Raw genomic sequence first — 13,921 nt, forward strand, 5'->3', positions numbered from 1 at the left:
GAAAAGATTAGAGGATTCATAGATGAGTGTAATTGAAGTTAATCATTTATTTAGGATAATTACCGATAGTTATGATTTGGGTTTTATCTATAGGTTTGGATATTTAGGTTTAGCTAGTTGTTGCTTATGTGATTAGCTAAATTATATATTATATGATTTGCAGGACTTTGATTCGAGACGAGCGTCTCGACGTGGGATCTATCTTATACGATCTTCATTTTATGATATTGTCACTTTGATATGCATAGCAATTTATAGCTAGTAGCAAAGATCATGCTTAGATTTGCCCTTGGTATGTCACTATTTGATACGCTATAGTATGTTATATTTGTTGCCTGTTATGTATCCATGTTTATATCTCTTGATTATTACCATGTGTACCTTAGTTCCTAGAGGAAGTGACAAACTAGGCTTCACCGAGTATAGGACTAGTTTTTTTTAGATTTTATTATCGGTATATGTACTTAGATCTGTGATACCTAGGTCGTGGTATAATTTATTTTCCTATTTGGTACATATTATGTGGAGGTGATTATGGTTAGGATTTTCATGCTTAGTGTCATGCACCATCTTGGATGATTGCATGCTGTGTGATTGTCAACTTCATTATTGTTGAGCACATCGCCGGTTACATGATCTACACACACAACCACTCATGGGTTAGTGGTATATCAGGCAGAGTGTGTTCAATTATTCTGCAAGTGCTCCGCTGGTCCACTCATGGGTAGTGTGACGCAGTATGGTAGCACGACAGGGATCCCTCCTTTGGACTGTCTTAGGGAGATGAGAGCATTGCGCTCCCCCACTCTATTTGGGGTAGGAGGATAGATGTACTCTGACAGCATCCCCACTCGGTCACTCAGGAATAGTGATGGAAGATTGCACAGTTGTCATAACTCTACCCACTCGGTCTCACCATTGTGTGTGAGATGGTCGATTGGCGTTAGGGGTGACACATGTCATTTTTGCATCATATGCATTGACTGCATTTATTCTTTGTTTACTGACTTTGTTTGCTGTATTTTGATGGTTGCATATGATTGACATGCATATATGATACATTATATATCAGGTTTGACGACCTTTACATCTGGATAAGAGGTCCTAGTGAGTATAGTTCTTCTTCTGTTATCCTTTCAGTTTACATTTCTTATTATTGATCAGAAGACTATACTCCATGGTTATTACTGATAGTTATATCTTACTTAGCATGCCAGCTTGATATTCGCTGAGTTCTTTGAACTCACACCGTTGAGCTATTTCTATTTCAGGTAGCAGGTAGTTTTTTTAGAGTCGCTTGTAGTATCTTGTCTGTCGGTTCCCACATCACATTAGAAGACTTGTTTCCAATTTCATTTGTACTTTATTTGGTTTATGTATTTGGTGTACTTAGTAGTGTATATTCCGATTTTGTTTCTGGATTGTTGGGATGTGGTGTTTTGTATTGTTTTTGTTGTGTTGTGTAAGCCTAGCCGGTTAGCAGTATTTGTTTTTTGCCTGTGATGGTTTCTATCATATTTCTGCTGAGTTTCTTTTTTTTTTAGTACAACCGAGTGGACTGTTATATATATATATATATATTTATATAATTGCATGGTTGTATTTTTTATTGTTACAACCGAGTGGACTGAATTTAAACTACGTGGTTGTGTATATATATTCCATCCATATGTGGCTGATGTATTTTGTATGTATGTATGCTTCAGATTGTTACTAGTATAGGGGAGATGCTACCAGATTTTCCTCTGGCAGGGATGTTGGTTGCTATGCGGAATATCATACCGGTTCCTCTGTATAAAAATTTTGTACAAGTCCTAAACTTTTACTAACAACCTATTGTGTTCTTTAGAAATTAAATTAGGAATCACAAATGGTACTTAACTTTATTGATTCCAAATTTAACTTATCTGTTCTTAATGATTTGGACTTGGATCGCAAACGATGCTTAACTTTATTGATCCAAATCCACCCATGTTATAAATTCAATTAAATATTAATTTCTAAAATTGGCTTCCAGGACTGCATGGTGAGGCACTAGGCCTTCTTGGGTATGAGATCATCCACCACCGCCTAGACAAAGCCTTTTAAAGAAATTTAATATTTAATTTCCTTATATAACCCTAGGTTTAACCAAAAGGAACAATCGAATCAAAAATCCAAAAAACAAAAAAAAACACAAATTCGAAACCTAGAATCATATGCCTCTTGTGTTTGGTATTTCAAAATTTATACAAAAAAAACTAGTATGATGCGGAATAAAATTACTAGTTATACCTTTCTTAGTAAGCAACAACCTTTTGATCTTCTACCGTATTTCTCTTCTTATCTCAGACGTCGTGTGGGCAAAAATCTACTGAGAAGATAACCACCCAAGCTACCTTCTTCTCCAAGCAAGTTTTGTCCACCACAAGAACTCCAAGAGAAGATGAGGTTCGGCCACCACCAAGCACCAAGGGATGCTAAGAAACAAGACCTCCTATCTCTCCTTCTTCCTTAAGCAAAATCCGGCCACCAACCAAGCTCCTTGAGATGAAGATGCCGCCGTCCAAGGAAGAAGAATAGGAGAGGGAGAGGATGTAAAGGGTCGGCCACCAACCAAGGAAATAGAAGAGAGGAAAATTAAAACATAAGTTATGAGGTGAGACACCTCTACCCTCTTTTTTATATTCCTTGGTCTTGGCAAATAAGGAAAGTTTTATAAAAAACTTCCTTATTCTCTTAGCCAATGAAAGGAAAGTTTAATAAAAAATTTCCCTTTCAAACTTAATGTGGTCGGCCACCTCTTAATCATCCAAGCAAGGAAAGTTTTAAACACAAAATTAAAACTTCCTAATTTGTTTACAGAAATAAAAATTTATCTTTAAATATTCCCTTCATGGTTGGTTATAAAAGGAAACTTTTATAAATTAAAATCTATCTATTAAATATGTGGTTGATTTACAAAAAGGAAAGTTTTCTCTAAAATTAAAATCTTCTTTTCAATCTACAAATAAGGAAAGATATCAAATCTTTTCTTAATCTTTTGTAGAGATTATAAAAGGAAAAATTTAATTTTAAAACTCTCTTTTAAATCATGAGGATGGTTAAAAAAGGAAAGTTTTATCAAAAATTAAAATCTTATTTTTAACTACAAATAAGGAAAGATATCAAACCTTTCACTTAATCTTTTGTAGAATGCTATAAAAGAAAAAATTTAAATTTTAAATTCTCTTTTAAAACCATGGATTCCACATAAGAAAAAATTTTAAAAATAAAATCCTTTTAATTTTATTGTGGCCGGCCACCTAAGCTTGGACTCAAGCTAGGGTCGGCCACACTTCATCCCATCCAAGCCATGTCTTGGCCGGCCCTTGCTTGGGCTCCAAGCTTGCCTTGGCCGGCCACATAAGGATGGGTAATAAGATAGATATGGGTGGGTATAATACTTTATAAATAAGAGGCTATGATAGGGACCGAGAGGAGGAATTGGTTTTGGTCTCCCGATGAAATTAAGCTTCCCATGTTCACCCCGAACACCCAACTTAATTTCATCAATAATAATTCATACCACTAAAGAATTATTATTGAACTACCGCACCAATCCCAAATTACATTTTTGGCTCCTTCTTATCATGAGTGTGTTAGCCTCCCTGTGTTTAAGATATAGAATGACCACTAATTAAATGAGTTACTAACAACTCACTTAATTAATATCTAGCTCCAAGAGTAGTACCACTCAACCTTATCGTCATGTCGGACTAAGTCCACCTGCAGGGTTTACATGACAATCCTTATGAGCTCCTCTTGGGGACATCATCAACCTAGATCACTAGGACACAGTTTCCTTCTATAATCAACAACACAGACTATAAATAATATCATTTCCCAACTTATCGGGCCTATTGATTTATCGAACCAAATCGCACCTTTTGATAAGTCAAAAAAAATAAATACTAGATATATATGCTCGTTATTATATCAGGATTAAGAGCACACACTTCCATAATACCAAAGGTCTTGTTCTTTTATGTAGTCAGTACAAAAAGAACTTACCTTAAATGGTCCTGCTCAATACACTCAGAGTGTATTTGTGTAATTTTATAGTTAAGATAAACTAATATCAAACTACACTACGACTATTCCAATGGTTTGTTCCTTTCCATCTTAGTCGTGAGCTACTGTTTATAATTTATAAGGAATTGATAACATGATCTTCTGTATGTGACACCACACACCATGTTATTTACAATGTAAATTAATTGAACAACTACACTTAGCTTATAAATGTAGACATTTGACCAATGTGACCAAAAGCTAGGCTTTTAGTATACACTTTAACAATCTCTCAGTTATACTAAAAGACTATGCTGCCATACATCTGATTCACAACCCTTCAACATGCCCATCAAAAGCTCTTGCTTTAAGGGCCTTAGTGAAAGGATCTCCTAGGTTATCATCTGATACAATCTAGGCAGCAACAACTTCTCCTCGTTATACGATGTCTCGTATTGGGTCGTACTTGCGCTCTATGTGTTTACTTGCTTTATGGGCTTGTGGTTCCTTCATGTTTGCTACTGCACCACTTATTATCACAATACATTGTAATAATTTTGGGAAAACTAGGAATCACATCTAAGTCCATCATGAAGTTTCTGAGCCATACAACTTCTATGGCTGCCTCAGAAGCTGCCACATACTCAGCTTCCATAGTGGAGTCCAAAAATCATCTATGCTTAACACTCCTCCATTGTTATGGCTTCACCTCCTTAAAGTAAACACAAAACCCCGAGGTTGACTTACTATTGTCCCTATCTGATTGGAAGTCAAAATCTGTATATCCCATAAGGAGCAAATCATCTGCCTTGTAAACTAGCATATAACCTCTAATCCCTCTAAGGTACTTTAATATATATGCTTTACGGCAATCCAGTGTCCCTGTCCTGGGTTATTTTGATATCTGCTAACCATGCACATGACAAAATAGATATCGGGTCTCGTGCATAACATAGCATACATTAAGCTTCCGACAGCCGAAGCATAAGGAGATGCCTTCATGCCCTCTATCTCCTTTGATGTCTTCGGAGACATCTCTTTAGATAAAGCTACTCCATGCCTAAAAAGTAAAAAACCTTTCTTGGAGTCTTGCATGCTAAAACGAGCAAGGATTGTATTGATATATGAAGCTTGGGACAAGCACAACATCCTTTTCTTGCGATCCCTTATTACTTTGATCCCAAGAATATATGTGCATTCTCCTAAGTCCTTCATATCGAATTGCTTGGATAACCATACCCTTACTTCCGACAACACTTTGATATTGTTTCCAACTATCAAAAATGTCATCTACGTATAGTATAAGAAATACCACCATGTTTCCATCACACTTCTTGCATTCACAAGATTTATCCGTACATTGAATAAATCCATAAGACTGGATTACTATCGGATGTTCCAAGACCTTGAAGCTTTGCTTCAGTCTATAAATAGACCGATTGAGCTTACATATTAGATGTTCTTTGCCCTTTGCAATGAACCCCTCTGGTTGCTTTATATGGATGATTTCTTTAAGACTTCTATTAAGGAAAGCTGTCTTGACATCCACTTGCCAAATCTCATAATCCATATGAGTAACAAAAGATAAAGAATTCGGATAGACTTAAACATGGCTACTGGTGAAAAGGTTTCCTTACCCTTTTCAACAAGCCTTACTTTGAAAGTTTCCACCTTCCCATCTATCCTTCTTTTTCTATTGTAGACCTATTTAAACTCAATGGCTTTTACACCATTTGGTGGTTCTACAAGCTCCCAGACTTTATTAGAATACATAGATTCTATTTTTATATTCATTGCTCTTTGCCAAGATGATGCATCTTTATCTTGGAGTGCTTGATCATATGTTTGGGGATCAGGTTCATGTTCACCAGGGATCTAGTCTAAAGATTCTCCAAAATATGAATCTTTCAGGTTGCCTAACAACCCTCCCACTTCGACGAGGCACTTTCTGTAATTGTGTATTATTTGTGATACGTGTTACAGTTTCTTGTGATATTTCATCTTGTATAGTTGGTACTAGATTAGACGTGTCCTTTATTATTTCCTTAAGAACAAATTTACTTATGGGCTTGTGGTTCATTACATAGTCCTCTTTTAAAAATCAAGCATTGATGCTTACAATGACCTTCTAATTTTTAAGGACTATAAACCTCCTTTCATTTCTCTAGGATAACCCCCAAACAAGTGAACTCTTGTCTAACTTATCAGTGTCTCCCTTCAGCACATATGCTGGACTACCCCAAATCTGAATATACTTCAGACTAGGCTTACTCTCATTCTACAATTCTTTGGGAGTAGAGGGTTCTAACTTTAGAAGGTACTATATTCACTTCCGTTTCCAGAGTATATCCTCAAAACGAATTTGGTAATTCTGAATAACTCATCATTGATCTAACTATTTCCATAAGAGTCCTATTTCTTCGTTCTACTGCACCATTCTGTTGGGGTGTACCAGGTGCAACCAGTTGGGATTGAATCTCGACTTCTGATAAGTAACTCCTAAACTCTCCTAAGAGGTACTCACCACTACGATCTCACTGTAGTGTCTTGATACTTTTACCTTGACGTTCCTCCACATCGACCTTGTACTCTTTCAACTTATCAAAGCACTTAGACTTGCAGCGCATCAAGTAAATATACCCGTATCTCGAATAGTCATCTATAAAAGAGATGAAATATTCGAAACCACCTCCTGCCTGGATAGTCATAGGTCCACACAAATCAGAATGAACCAATTCCAACACTTCTTTAGCTCTATACCCCTTAGACTTAAAAAGCCTCTTGGTCATTTTTCCTTCCAAGTAAGACTCGCAGGTTGGAAAGTTTTTCACCACCAATGAACCCAAAAGTTCATCGGCTATTATCCTTTGAATCCTACTTAAGTTAATATGACCTAGCCTTAGATGCCAAAGATATGATTGGTTAATTTCCAAAGGTTGCTTTCTCCTATTAGAGTTAGAAGATCTGTTATTAATTACTGTTTGTTGCATCGTGGGAGTTATTGGATTACAAATTATCAACCAACGTACCAGAATAGATAACTTTCCTATTTATCTTGATAACAATTTTGTTATCAAAAATTATAATATCAAGTTCTTTGAATAGTTTAGAAACTAAAATCTAGTTATTTCTAAACTTGGTGTATAAAGACAATTTCTCAAAATCCATGTTTTATTCCTATCAGAGGATAAACATCTCCCACTGCAACAGCTGCTACTTTTGCAGCAGTGCCCATGTAGACGGTGATTTTCCCTTCATATAGTTGTCGGGTTTCCTGAACCTCTGTAGTGAATTGCAGACATGATCAGTGGCTCTTGTATCTACACACCAGGTACCAGTATATAACACCACTAAACATGTTTCAACAACTAATGAATAAAATACACTTTTATTGTTCTCATTTCTGAGAGGACAACCCACCTTAGAGTCCAAGTTTTGTTTCCAATCATAATTGGGACTACTAAGTCTATTCTATAGTATAACAGCTAGGGGATTGACTAACATTTGAAATCCTAACGATCACAAAAAATTTGGTCAAGACCAACACCTAAAAATCCCCGTGAATTTTTTATGCCACGTTAGTATGGACGTATACAAATTCAATGTTTAAGAGAAGATTTTATCCATTAATTTTATTATCTCGCCAACCTAACTTTATGAAAAATAAAATTAATAGTTGGTTTGTCTTTGATCAAATATTTGGTAAAAACATTTAAATTTAAAATAATATTGATTCCTCAAAACAATATCATTTAAATTCACCAACACCTTAAACACTGTGAATTTTTTATGCCATGATAGTGTGGACGTATACAAATTCAAACATTTGTAAGAGGAGGGTTTTACCCATTAATAACCTTGTCAACCTATCTTTATGACAAATACAATTACCTCAAACACCGTGAATTTTGTATGCCACGATAGTGTGGACGTATACAAATCCAAACATTTGTAAGAGGAGGTTTTAACCATTAATTTTATTATCTTGTCAACCTGACAAATAAAATTACCTCAAACACCATGAATTTTGTATGCCATGATAGTGTGGACGTATACAAATTCAAACATTTGTAAGAGGGGTTTTACCCATTAATTTTATTATCTTGTCAACTTGACAAATAAAATTACCCCAAATACCGTGAATTTTGTATGCCACGATAGTGTGGACGTATACAAATTCAAACATTTGTAAGAGTGGTTTTACCCATTAATTTTATTATCTTGTCAATTTGACAAATAAAATTACCCCAAACAACGTGAATTTTGTATGTCACGATAGTGTGAACGTATACAAAATCTCAACATTTGTAAGAGGGGGTTTTAATTTTATTATCTTGTCAACCTATCTTTATGACAAATTAATAGTTGGTTTTCCTTCGGTCACACAAATAATAGCAATGACTCCGATGGGGAGGATACTATTAAATGTGCCTAAGTGTATACCATTACTTGATACTTAGTCCATTAAATAAGATTGTGCCCCTTCCGATGGGGAAGATCACACGCTCCTAATTAATTTTCTATAATCATCCAAAATGGAAGTTTGATCTAGTGATCTGCAAACAAACTCATCCAATGGGGAGGGAGGCACTCAGAGCCAACACGTAAGTTTGTAGGATCACTTACAAACCAGTAATGGAGACCGTGAAATTTATTTACTAATCCCTCTCCCACTTAGTTATTTAAGGTGAGGAATTTTAAACTATGCACACACACCTCACAGTAAATAAAAGCAATAAATGTGGAAATTAATTTTCCAACTATTATGGCTAGGGGTGTAAATGAATCAAGCCGCTAGCGAGCTATTCGAATCTCGATTCGATAAAAGCTCGTTTGAGCTCGTTTAATGAGACTCGTTAAGATAAACAAACCAAGCTCAAGCTTTGCAATATTCGGCTCGTTAGCTCGTGAACACGTTCGTTAAGCTCATTAAGCAACTTTTAAATAAAAAAATAATAGTTTTTATATTGAATTTATAAATTTTATACTCTACTTATGAAAAATATAGACAAATATATTAAATTTATTTATTAGAATAAAATTATAAATTTTAATAATAATATTATAATTTTCTCTAAATATATAATTTAGTTTTTAATGAATATTTAAATTTATGATTTATATTTATTAAGCTCGTTTAGGCTCGATAAAAGCTCGAATAAGCTCGTGAGCCATGAATATATTCATTAAATAAAGCTCGAGCTCGGCTCGATTATAAACGAGCCCAGCTCAAACATTCAAGAGTTCAGCTCGGCTCGGCTCCATTACATCCCTAATTATGGCTTTTTCCATCACTGTTCTCCATATGCTGCCAACCCTATCTGCTGCCATCTTTAGCCACCGCAATTGGGTCTAGTCGCCGCATCTATCTTGCTTCTTTTTCCACTTCGCCTTTGCTCCACAAATAGTACCATGCCTTGCAAGGATACGATCCGCGACAAAAATAGAATTTTACAAATATCGATCCTATATTCCACAAAGGAATGTACATGTAATCTAGATCGAAATAAAAATGTAAAATCCTAATAATTAATGCAACTCCTGCTATATTTAATATTACAATCATACACACACAATAAAATACCCTTGACATGTCCAAGGGTCCAATCACACACAATATCTATAAGCCATAATAGTTGGTGTTGACGTTCCGCAAGTGTACGAAAATGTCGTAAGTAATAATAAAAGATATCGTATCCACAGGGACTGGAATAAGCACTAAAGATGTCTCAATACGAATTAGCCAAACAACTATTCAATTAGTTTTCAAAAGCTAAGTATGACTATGAAATGTAAACAAGAAATGAAAGAATAAGAAACAAGAATAAGGGCGATGATAAAGGGAATGTTCTAGGAGTATTGGTTTCTTTGTAAGGATTGTTCCATGTAAATGATCTACCAAATCTTATTCCTCAATTGTCCATCATTTGTAGAAGGTTGTCGGTTCTCTCTTGCAATAGACAACCGATCTAGGATTGAAATCTATACCTAATTGTGATCAATTAGGAATGAACCTATGTTGTCCTTACACAGGCTTGCCTGTCACGTGCATCCCTCGGATAATCAACATACGAATTCTTCACTCATCAACCGCATCAAGATATAAAGATTAATGCACACAATTTATCCTACCTCCTTGAATTATCCTATTTCACCCTCAAGATCGTACCTCAAACGTCCTTACACGGGCATGTTCCTGTCACGAACGTCCCTCGAAAAATCGAATGAGATACAATCTCTAAAAGATCCACAAGATATCCAAACATCCAATCAAGTATGGTAATTAAGCCCTAATCACAACAATCCATACAAGATAGAATGAATACAAACAGGGCAAAATCATAGAAATAGGAAATTGGCACATCCACAAGAGTTTTACATCAAATCATCCTTACAATTACTCCCTCCATCCTAGAACAAGAAATCTACTCCATAAAACAAGGAAAGAAATTCAAAGATAAAGAGAATACAAGCATCTTGATCCCAAATCTGAGAAAGAAAGGGAAGAAAAGCTTATCTACGATGAAGAACCATATTCGGATCCAATCCTCGTTCCCCGGAGTCGAAACGATGAAGATCTGCCCTTAGATCACTGGAAATCCCTCCAATAAGGTGGAGGAACACCCCAAATCATTATTCTCCCCAAAAGGGAGAAGATCCCCTCTCAAAACATGAAGGAGGCTTTATATAGAGGTGAGGTTTGGGCGCCACACGACCTCGAGACATGGCCGTGTGAGGTTCACACGGCCAAAGCCATTCCCTTCTCTGCCAATCTTACACGGCCATGTTGTTGGTTGCTACTCGGAAAACCTATAGGTTCCACTGTACAAAAATTTTGTACAAAGGTCTGAACCTTTTCCTAGCTACCATGTGTTCTTTTAAATTAAATTTTGGATCGCCTGCGGAACTTAACACGTTTGATCCAAAACTTAATCTATTTGTTCTTTTAGGTTTTGACTTGGATCTCCTGCGGAACTTAACACGTTCGACCCAAGTCTCCTTAAGTTATTAATTCCATTAAATATTAATTTCCATAATTGGTTCCCAGTACTGACGTGGCGAGGCACATGGCCTTCTTGGATATGGGAGCAACCACCACCGACTAGACAAAACCTTTTATAGAAAGATAATATTTAATTTCTTAAAATAACTTTAGGTTAACCAAAGAGAACAATCAAATCACAAGGAAAAGAAAAAACAAAAGAACACAACTTCGAAAAACATATTCGAAATTCTAGAACGTAAGCCTCTTGTATTTGGTATTATTTCCATAAATAACTAGCATGATGCGGAAAGAAAAATTATTAGTTATACATTGTAGAAAAACCTCTTGATCTTCTACCGTATTTCTCTTCTAACCTCGGACGTTGTGTGGGCAACGATCTTCCGAGACGAGAAACCACCAATCACCTTCCTCTCCTCCTAGCTAGGTTCGGCCAACAAAGAGAAAGCTTCACCAAGGAAGAAAATCAAAACACTAACCAAGCTCCAAGAGATGCTAGCTTTCTCTCCTTCTTCTTCTTCTTCTCCGAGTAGTATTCGGCCACCACAAGAGCTCCAATGGAAGAGAAGGGTTCGGCCACCACAAGAGGAAGAGAGGGAGAGGATGGCCGGCCACACCAAGGAATAAAAGAGGGAGAGAAATAATAGATGTTGTGTCTCATGAAGGCACCCTCACCCCTTCTTTTATATTCCTTGGCCTAGGCAAATTAGGAAATTTAATTACAATAAAATTTCCTCAATTTCCTTGACATGATTTAATTGAGAAAAATAAAATAAAATTTCCAAAATTAAAACCAATGGCCGGCCACATCAATGAAGGAAAAAATTAGACAAGTTTTAATCAACAATTAAAACTTCCTAATTTGTTTCCGGAAATTTTAAAAATAAAATTTCTCTTTAAAAATCTCTTCATGGTTGATAAAAGGAAATTTCTATAATTTTAATTTTGTCAACATGTGAATAATTTTAAAGAGAAAATAAAATATCTCACCAATCTACAAATAAGGAAAGAGATCTAATCTCTTTCTTTAATCTTTTGTAGATCTTTTACAAGAGAGATATTTTAATTTTAATTCTCTTTAATAAATTATTTCTTCCACATAATAAAAATTAAAATTAAAATCCCTTTTTAATTTAATTTGGCCGGCCCCCACTAGCTTTGGTTCAAGTTAGGGCCGGCCACCCAATATTATACCTAGGCCGGCCCTAGCTTGTTCCCAAGCTAGCTTGGCCGGCCCCTATTGGGTGGGTATAGAAGGTGAGTATAGGTGGGTATAGAACTCTATAAATAAGAGGCTACAATAGGGACCGAGAGGAGGAATTGGTTTTGGTCTCCCGATAAAATTAAGCATCCCGTGTTCGCCCCGAACACACAACTTAATTTTATCAATGATAATTCATTCCACTAGAGAACTATCATTGAACTACCGCACCAATCCCAAATTACATTTTTGGGCTCCTTCTTATTATGAGTTTGTTAGTCTCCCTGTGTTTAAGATATCGAATGTCCACTAATTAAGTGAGTTACTGACAACTCATTTAATTAATATCTAAGTCCAAGAGTAGTACCAGTCAACCTTATTATCATGTCGGACTAAGTCCACCTGCAGGGTTTAACATGACAATCTTTATGAGCTCCTCTTGAGGACATTATCAACCTAGTATCTCTAGGACACAGTTTCCTTCTATAATCAACAACACACACTATAAGTGATACCATTTCCCAACTTATCGGGTTTATTGATTCATCGAACTAAATCTCACCCATTGATAAATTAAAGAAATAAATATCAAACATATGTGCTTGTTATTATATTAGGATTAAGAGCACACACTTCCATAATAACTGAGGTCTTTGTTCCTTTACAAAGTCAGTATAAAAGAAACGACCTCTAATGGTCCTACTCAATACACTCTGAGTGTACTAGTGTAATTATATAGTCAAGATAAACTAATACCTAATTACACTACGACCTTCTAATGGTTTGTTCCTTTCCATTTTAGTCATGAGCTACTGTTTATAATTTATAAGGTACTGATAACATCATCTTCTGCATGTGACACCACATACTATGTTATCTACAATATAAATTATATGAACAACTACAAACAAATGTAGATAATTTGACCAAATGTGATTCTTTATTCATAATGAATGTTTACAAAGCTTAGGCTTTCAGTATACACTCCAACACATGTGTGGTACACGGCCGTGACATGCATCTTCCATGACCCCCCTTGCATGGCTGTGTAGATCTACACGGCCTGGACTGCTTCTACCTCTGGAAACCTGGCACGACCGTGTGGTGTACATGGCTAGAGCTCTCTTGCTCATTGGAAACCCTGCACGACCCATGTGGTGTACACGGGCAGGGCTTCCCTGGTCTCTGGAAATCTTACATGGTCGTGTGGTGTACACGGTCTGGCTCCATTTGGCTTCAAATCTTGGCACGACCATGTGAGGTTCACACGACCGTGGTAATTTCCTCCTCTGTTGTTGCCACACGGCCAAGGATCACCACACGGCCTGGGCAACCCCCCATGGCAGGGCCGTGTGAGGTTAAGGAATGATGCCTAGCTCTCTAGCTTCGCCTGCAGATTTGGCCTCGAACATGAATCCTTCACCAAATTCGACTCCTGTGTACAGAAAATGCACAAAAGTATATCTCCGAACAAAAAGAGTAAATATGCTAAAAGGAAAGCTGGAAGTACGAAAATACGTAGACAAAGCATGTACAAAGTATGTGAATGTGCGCCCAAACATGCATAAAAGGTGTATATAATCTACGCACATCACACCCCTAGACTTAAACCTTTGCTTGTCCTCAAGCAAAATGCAGCAATCTAAATTTACATGTTTTACAATGCTCTCATATCCCTAATTCAT

This window comes from Zingiber officinale, chromosome 11B (genome assembly GCF_018446385.1).
Source record: "Zingiber officinale cultivar Zhangliang chromosome 11B, Zo_v1.1, whole genome shotgun sequence".
Lineage (NCBI taxonomy): Eukaryota > Viridiplantae > Streptophyta > Magnoliopsida > Zingiberales > Zingiberaceae > Zingiber > Zingiber officinale.